Below are 6,714 nucleotides of genomic sequence, written 5' to 3'. Positions count from 1 at the left end.
TGCTTGCCATCTAGCTAAACTTTTTCACATCCAGTTTCTTTTTTGTGATCACTTGCACAGCGTAGACCTTGATGTCAAGGCAGGTGAATGGAGGAGGCATTGTTTACCTCATATGTTCTCAATTCAGATGCATGTGTAGTCCCACTACGGAAATGGGCCAAGAACAAAATGCTCTTTAACATTCATATCTTAACCACATGTGTACCGTATAGGGGTCTGGAGCCACGCGCTAACTTGAGCGTATTCACTCGCGAACAATGCATTCTCATCAGGCGACTCGCATCACGAGCGGACTGTGGTCTCTGTCGGAATGCCATGTAGCTCTGCACAACACTAAGGTCACTTCTGAAGTGTCAATGTGATTCAGTCCCTCCCAAAGCTAGTACTGTAAAATCTTTCAGAGCGTCGAGCGAATGAGTGCCAGCTCCAGAACCGCTTTACACGGGCATGAGACCCCCTCCAGGAACCTTGACCCCCTCCGAGTGTTGGGGTTTTATGAGTAGGAAGATCCTTTTCGTTTTGGTTAGTGGTGTTGGCTTTTCACCTTCTCCTCTATGTTGGTTGTCAGTGGCTTTAAGTGGTTAGTGCATTATTGTTCTGTTATTTTTCACCTTCCCTGAGGGAGCACCTAGACCTGTTTTTGTCCTGGTTAGTCAGTTTGCCTTTGGTAGGGTATAGCAATGGAGTGTTTTTTTTTTTTTTTTTGTTTTATTTAACCTGTGAACAGATTGTTATTTCTTTATCTGTACTGATAGGAGTCAAAAGAGCTTCAGCCAAGAGCTAAAGAGTTGGGGGATTTTAAACAGGATCTAAGGGCCTCTTTAAGTGAAGCTAGGGAGCGGTTGACTTGTCCTACGATGGCCCTGCCAACAAACAACCTCTCTATTGCGCCGTTAATATCGATTGGGCTGTGCAGTCAATCTCCTTGAGGGGAAATGCCTATTCTGACCATTCAAAAAAAATCTGTGTACATTGTCTCTCTTTGCTTTGAGCTTTAGCAATAAAAGTACAACAAAAAATAAAACAATAATAAAAAAGTTCAAAGCAGCTAACTGCTGAAACATGTTGTTATGTATAAGTTTATGTACAATTGTCATATCAAATGTATTTGAGAATTACATTAAAATTTTTAACAGTACAAAGTTTTTGCCTCTTGTTTCTCTATCTGAAATTAAATTCTGCATCTCCTGCTTGGATTGCCTTATCTTTCTAGTAAAATGTGGTAGTGGCCACTAGCTGGCACTCTTGGGTTAGTAAGTGGATGCAGGTGAAGTGAGCATTATATTTTCCAGACAAGCTGTGCACGTTTTTCAGAATTGACCCGTTTGTAGCAGATTTCAAAGAGTAAGTGTTCTGAATATCTCTAGAAATCATTTGATTCGTGTGATTTTGGTGAATATTATACAATTTGACAACAGTAGGGAGGCCAGGCACTTGGCTTATGGGGAGTGTTACACAACATGTCCTGGTTTTCCAAAACTCATCTAACTTTATTTTATCACTTCTCTGCCATTATGCCTAAAAAACACATGCTTAGTAATGGACTAAAAGTAGTGTTAAACAGACACCTCAACAAACATGCTGTTTGATTCAACCTCTTTCGGTTTTCTCAGCATCTTCAGACATTTGGTAAATTAATGCTATTTGGTTTTGCAGAGGCAATATAAGACATCTTTGTTGAAATGTTATCAGCAGATAAGAATCAATGACACATTTTTACAAAAATAGTGTCATGTTTTAATAAAATACATTTTGCTAAAATAGTTTGCCTGACTAAACACAATTTGAACTCAAGATGGCACTGATGTTTTAGTTGCTTGCTGCCTTGTTTTGCCTAACATTCTTAGGTAATCCCATATTTTCATACTACCTGCTGAAATAGTTTGAAAAGACCTTAGAATATTACTTTTGTCACACGCAGTGTGCTATAACGCGGTTGTGAAGTGGTCCCCTGAGTTTGTAAAGTTTCTGCCCCAATATAAGAGCACTGATCAAGAGCACGTGGCTCTTTGAGGAACCAAAGCCCTTGTTCTAATGTCCACAATGGCTGTCTACAAATACATGCGTAACTTTGGACTCTAGACCATAGTTTTGCACTGACCTTTTTTATCCGTTTGTGCAATGATGTGCAAAACTGCATTTTCACTGCGGATTCAAACAAGTTTCAAAATGTACTCTCGAGGGGAAATTTAGATTGATTTCACAGTTTCTCCTTTTCAAACCGTATTTACATTTTCTGCTAGTTTTTTTTTGCAGGATTGATTTTGTTTATTTCAGTTTGAAAGTGTAATGTGGTTAGTATGGTCCAATGTGATTGATTGAGACTGCAGGGCGAAGGGTCTTCTGTCAGCCAGGACTTCTCATGTGAAAGACAACACTTCCAGCCCTCCAGGCCAATAGACTGGAGGGGTTTGAAAAGTACCAGGATATCCACATAAAAAGAGCCCAGTCCCTCTGCAGTCAGCATTGGGTGAATCACACATTCTTATGTGTTTAGGAAGTGCATGTGTCCTTGCAGGTCCTGAACACGTGTGCCCTTCTACCCCATAGCTGTAACAAAATCGCTGTATCACAATTGACGACCTTTGGTTGTCTTCGCTGAAGAATTTGGTATAGGCTATATGGCCATGTTCAGAGAAAGCCCACAGAAAGTGGTGAAACGCGTTCTGCCAAACGAAAAGTTGTTTATGTGGAAAGGTTCCTATTAAGAACCCTTCAATAGCCAGGTTCAACCAAGCTGACGTGCTTAACTATTGAACATATTTAGTTGAACTGACTTGACATCTGTAATCACAAGACAATTCAGTGTATGTAATGTATGTGACGGCCACTTCTATATTTCGGAATAATAAACATTATCCATGAGGATGGTTAAAAAATGAATGTAAAAATACTGAAAAAAACAGTGTTTTGGACAGCTAGTTGTGAAATTGTGTTTCTCAGAATTTCTCAGAAAAGTTTGACTCGTCCAAGGTCAATGTTTCTGGTTCACAATGGCACATAAACACCTTCAGTGAAACTGACATGATTTGATTTTAGTTGTGTACTTTCACTGAAATGTTATTCAATGAAATCGTACATAGAGGTATGACTGACATTTAGTGCAGACAAAGATGGGAGCAGATCAATGGCATCCTCAAGAGAATCTCTCCTGTCTGAATGAGCCCAAGGGTAGTGATGTGAAAGATGAATGGATCTGGGACATGGTATCTACTGAGATCCAAATCACCATCACTGTGTTTCTAGTTCATTTCTGGCCACTTCACTGTCCAGCTCATTGACCCAAAGCACACAAGGTTTGTAATATTTTGTAATCTTCTTTTTCATCTCTCGTCCCAGTGCCCCTCCTTCCCCTTCTGCCTCTATACATTTCCCAAGCTTAGGTAGATGCCTGCCCCCCCACCACACACATACACACACACCACACACACACACACACACACACACACACACACACTTTTGAGCCAAGTTCTGCTCAAGGCTTTGTGCTCGTTCTTGGGGGTTTGGGCCCAGGGTTCCGTAATGAACTTTGTGTTGTTTATCCTGAATGAAGTCACATTGAACGGTCAGTCACGACACAAGAATTATAATATCCAAAACACTGTCATGTTGCATGAATACAAGACAAAGACGCCATTAAAATGTTAGAATTGGCCACAAAATTCACAAATGCAGCCAACAAAAACAAAGACTCCCAACAGCATCAGATCTATGCACACCTCGTCTGATGTTTATTTCCAAAAGGTTTGGCTTCTTCCCTCATGCATATGAAAACACTTATTCATTCCTTCATGTTTAAACATCCAGGCCCTGGGAGAGCGTGGCCCTTCCTGATGGGTGGGACACGGCTGGCTGCAGAAGTCTCAAGTGTGGGCTCTGGAGGTGGACAGCTCCTGACGGACACACGGCAGGGAGGAAGGGAGGGAGGGAGGGAGGGAGGGAGAGGAGCACGGAGCGAAGAGCCTCCTGACAGCGCCTCTTTAAAATGCCAGACTAAACAGAGGGCAGTGTTGTGTGCCTCCCCTCTCTCCCACAGGGCCAAAGGTGATTGAGGTGCTTGTCAATGGCTGAATGTGCTTGGACCAAAATAACTTTGTGTGTGTGTGTGTGTGGGAGAGTGAGTATGAAGATTTTGTTGTTGTGTGTACAGTATACAACAGAAGTGAGTACACCCCTGTGCAATATCATTTAAATGTCAAATTATTCAAAATAATATAACATAACAGTAATTGCATTACTTCTAAGTTGAGCAGTAGGGTATCTGCTCTTATGTAAAGATTATGCAAATGTCTGGAGAGACGTTCCGCCATTTTGCTCTTTGCTGAAAGGGTTGTGTTGCTCTACCTTTTCCTTGAAAATAATAATAAACATGTTCTACTGGATTTAAACAAGCCAACACATCTGGCCAGGTCTTTTTTCTTTAGAAACTCTTGCGTGATTTTGGCAGTGTGCTTTGGGTCGTTATGCTGGAATATTCTTCTTCTGCCAAACGTCTGGAGATGAGGAGTCATCTTGTCAGCAAGAATTCTGGTATATCCACAGGCCTTCATGGTGCCATCTATAAATGTCATCTTCCAATCACCTTTTGCACTCCCATATGCAGCCCCATATAATGTCACTCCCACTTCCGTGCTTCACTGTTGGGACGATGCTCTCACTGTGGTAGTCCTGGCCAGGTTCATGCCAAACATGCTGGACCTCATCTGAGCCAAACAAGTTTATCTTGGTCTCACCTTACCAAAGAATGCGCTACAAACTTTCATCCGGTTTCTTTTCATGTTCTTTAGCAAAGTTTTGCATTTTTTGTGCTGAAGAGCAAGCAAGGGTTTCTCTTGGACATCGTCCATAGAGGTCCTGCACTGTCTGAGCTGCCACAGTAACTCAGATTTCCATTGATAGCCCCTGTGCCAAGTCCGAAGCACTTGCCTATCTGTTCTTCCAGAGCTGGATTGTGCAAGTAGCACGCTGTCTGTGGCGTAATTCTAAGAGGATGGCTACTATGGCGCTGATTGGTGGTACTATGGCTCTTTCTATACCTCCTGATTACTGCTGCAACTGGGTTTTGACTGATTATTAGTTAGGTCACAGATCTCCGTGTATCCTTTTCCACCTTTGTGAAGTCTCACAATCAGATTTTTCAATTCCTCCGTCAATTCTTTTCCATGTGGAGTCATGGTGCAGATATGCAGATAGAAATAGCCAATAGGTCCAACATTGAGAAAGTTCTGATGTTCACAGGTAATTCTATAACAACATTCATGCAATTGGGCTAATTTGAGATCCAGGCCTACTCAATGTTATGTCACAGATTTTCTAACATGTGTGTCAGAGATCACACGTGTTATTGCTTTTGTTGCATTGAGTTTCTATTTTTAATATAGTCTTTCTAAAGTATTCTACTTGTCAACTTAGAAATAATGCAATTATTGAGAGGTGATACAAGCTTGGATAATTTGACATGTAAGTGATATTGCACAGGGGTGTTGTATACTGTATGTGTGTGTGTGAGGGAATGTGAGTATGGAGATTCTGTATTGGAGTGTGTGTGTGTGTGTGTGTGTGTGTGTGTGTGTGTGTGTGTGTGTGTGTGTGTGTGTGTGTGTACGTGTACGTGTGCGTGTGCGTGTGCGTGTGCGTGTGCGTGTGCGTGTGCGTGTGCGTGTGTGTGTAAGTGTGTGTTTTTCATTTGAGCTGTGAGCCACTCTGTCCAGTGGGTCAGAGACTTACCTCAAAATTATATTTTGTACCTCACCCAAATGTTTATTCCTTTTGATAGCTGTACCCAAAATATGATACACACAACGGTTTTCATGACTAAGAAAGATAACAAATAAGTGGAGTGTGGACTGGTGGAACCCTGGCCAGGGCTTTCTTTTTGTTTTGTGTTATATAAGCAAATCAGTGGAGGCACAGGAATAGCAGAGGCTTGCACGTCTCTGTACTGATGGCCGTATTTATCTCTTCCATAATTTGTTTTCGTTGTAACCATGGTCGCGCGGAGCAACGCTAGCTGCTGCTCAGACCAGACCCCATGTCTCACAGAGAGTCATTTTCCAGGTTTTTACTCTCAGGAAGGAAAGTAAGCCATGTATCAGTTTTGTATGACTCCTCGTGTCTAGTCGTGGCCATAAATGTCTCCACTCACTGCTATTTTTAAGGGCTGAAGCCTAGAAGGACTTTATATGAGTGTCAGGGTCTGTGTTCATGGAATGCCATTGCATGTATTGTTTTGTTATTTGCATGAGTCTGTCATGTTATTTGACATTTTCAATGTCACAGTCAAATGTTGATATATTACCAGCAATCCTATTTTATTACTGACATTTACCATAATGACTTCATTACCGTGTACTTTTTCCGAGACTGATGAAAGCCTGTGCTGTTTCAACGAACTGATCTGGAGACTGTCCAAATAGTCCGGTTTTTGTGTATTTGTATTTGCATGTGTATTTGTTCAAATTCATCATCTTATCTCATTTCCCTTGTTGAGTGAATATCTGGTCCCTTCATCTCTGTTTTAGTTGTTTAGCCCAAGAGAGGGATGTTCCTCTTTCTGAGGAACTGGGAGCTTTCCATGGAAGCAGAAGTGCCTCCTCCCTCTCAGATAATGAGGTTTAGTTCTCTTAACAGCACGTTCACCTTACTGCGCATAACCTGCAGAGTTGTGAAGGCTGAAGATAAGTTGGCTGTTTGAACCGCCCCAGTCACGTCAAT

Source organism: Clupea harengus, chromosome 10, assembly GCF_900700415.2.
Source record: "Clupea harengus chromosome 10, Ch_v2.0.2, whole genome shotgun sequence".
In the NCBI taxonomy this organism is placed as follows: domain Eukaryota; kingdom Metazoa; phylum Chordata; class Actinopteri; order Clupeiformes; family Clupeidae; genus Clupea; species Clupea harengus.
Note: the sequence above shows the minus strand (reverse complement) of the source record.